We start from the raw sequence: 2,521 nt of genomic DNA, 5'->3' as shown, positions 1-2,521 counted from the left end.
AGATTAAGATAATTTTAATGTATGTTTTTTTTAGTTTATAATAATAATTTTTAGATTTAATGTTTAAGATTATAAAATAATATAAAAATTAAATAATTATGAAATTGGGATGGAGGAAAAATTAATTATGGGTTCAAATAAAGTGTTCGAACCTACGGCACTCTGCTCTCAGTTGTTTGGGCGCTCACCTGATGATAGTGAAGCTAGGTTTACTAGTTTGAAATTTTCCTAGTTAAAGCAAAATTTCGAAACCTTATCAAGTAATACCACTGAATGGGAGAAGATGTGCACTGCTCGAGCATATATACTATAGCTGATAGGGGGTATTTATGTCGGATGTAAATAATAATAAAATACACATGATGTACTTACCTCTATTAGCTGATTTGCAAGTTGTCTGTTCATACAGTTGGGGATCAATAGTATTAGTAATGTTGTATCGTGAGCTTTATCAAGAGACAAAGCACGATACACAAAATATATGTAGATGTTTGATATTGCTACAGTCTTAGGCATTATACAGGATGTCATTTCTGGCATCAGTGAGTCACCGACCACATATGTTCCCACTTGTAAATAAGTAAAAAAAATTTAAAACTTCGATCAAGAATTTTTTTTTTTATGAAAATCTATTCTAACAAGTTTGTTTTATTTTCAAATGGTTTACTTGTCCGGGTATAGGGAAGTTCGAAACCTTGGCACGTACTCCTGCATGGCGACTAACCACCATTGGAATTTATTGTACGATGCCTCTCAATCTCTGTACAACTGCTCCATCGTCATTTGTTTAGGCCCCCATGATTTTCTGTATGACACTCGATACTAGAACCGAGCTTGCATGTCGATAATCAGGATCAATACAGGAACGGTGGGAATGTCTTTCACCAGTGGCATTGTAACACCCTCAACCCAATCCGATTAACCGGATCTGGATCTTTGGTATTACTACGCAAACAAAGACGCAAGCTTAATCTACTTATACAATTTACAGATAATTACAACTAAATTATAAAATTTCAAACTAAAATACATAAGTATATACAGTGGGTAAATACAACTACAACACGTGATAATTAAATTACAATGATATCTAAATTTAAATCTAATCAATTGCAAATACCCTCAAAGTATAAATTTCTAAGGAATATTTCAATCTTTAGACACGCCGCCAAACTCGCTCAATATGCATAATAATCAGATACGCCATTTCTCTGATGTAGTCCCGACGTCGTCCCTCTTGACGTAGACTCATACCAATTTACCTATAACATATCACATATAGATGAGTTCATAAGAACTTAGTGAGAGTTACAACATTTACCTACGTTTTAATTTCACGTTGTAGTTGATGAGCGAAAATGATGATCTTATTGTTTATGTCTTTTGACATGTCTTTGACAAATACTCTTCTCAAGTTCCATCCTTCATACACTATAAATATCGTACCTCCTTCAAACGTAACGATTTAAAGTCCTTATTCAGTATACATTTCCAATATTAACCTATTACTTCTCTCTGTCTTCTCAATACTTTATTTCCAAACAAGTCTTAGTCTTTTGTAATACTTCACCATATAATCCATGGGTACATTATCCTTACTAGTTTCACAGATTATGTTTTAGAGCCATGCTGACTATGCCAATTACTTAGTGCAGAGCCTGCCACAAAAAACATCCTTCAAAGTTTTTAACTGAGAGCCTTGTTAAGGCTCACCACAAGGGTAGCCCATTCGGAGTGCACCACAAAGGCTACCCTTGCAAGATTTGACACAGAAGCTTTTCTTTCATAATTCGCCATAAAGGATATTCTTTCGTAATATGCCACAAAGGTTATTCTTTCATAGTTTGCCACAAAGGTTGTTTTTTCATAATACGCCACAAAAGTTATTCTTTCGTAATACGCCACAAATGTTATTCTTTTAAACTTTGCCACAAAGGTTATTATTTCGTAATACGCCACAAAGGCTATTCTTTTCTGACGTGTTTACGATATGGATTTGTTTAAACTCACATTGCGTAAGGTTTGCCCATCATCGTCCTAGGACACTTAGAGAACCCCATTGGGTAATCATTATTCATAATTCCTTTTCAGAGGGTGTGTCATACATGTAAGGTTACCAATCTAGGCTAAACCTTTAAAGCAACAATAGATTGCCAGTCCAGACTAAATCTATGTCATATGTATCTTTGAGTCTACAACAAATGCTGGAGCTCGATTTCAAAACATATTTACTTGCAAACACTTATACATCGAAACAAACTAAGCCCAATTTTCTTAATCCACAATAAGAAACCAATATAACACACATTTCATAACATACATTTCAAACATTCAAGTACAATCATGCTTCACCTTACATTACTCATACATCATTCAAACACATGCTTAAACTCATCAGACTCTGTATCAGCTTTACATATTATTCTCAAAAATATTCACTCGATCATAGATATCCTTAAGGAATCACTTAGCTTACTTACTATACCTTTCATGATCTCGACATTACTTTTCAATTTATTCT

Source organism: Gossypium raimondii, chromosome 3 (genome assembly GCF_025698545.1).
Source record: "Gossypium raimondii isolate GPD5lz chromosome 3, ASM2569854v1, whole genome shotgun sequence".
NCBI lineage: Eukaryota > Viridiplantae > Streptophyta > Magnoliopsida > Malvales > Malvaceae > Gossypium > Gossypium raimondii.
Note: the sequence above shows the minus strand (reverse complement) of the source record.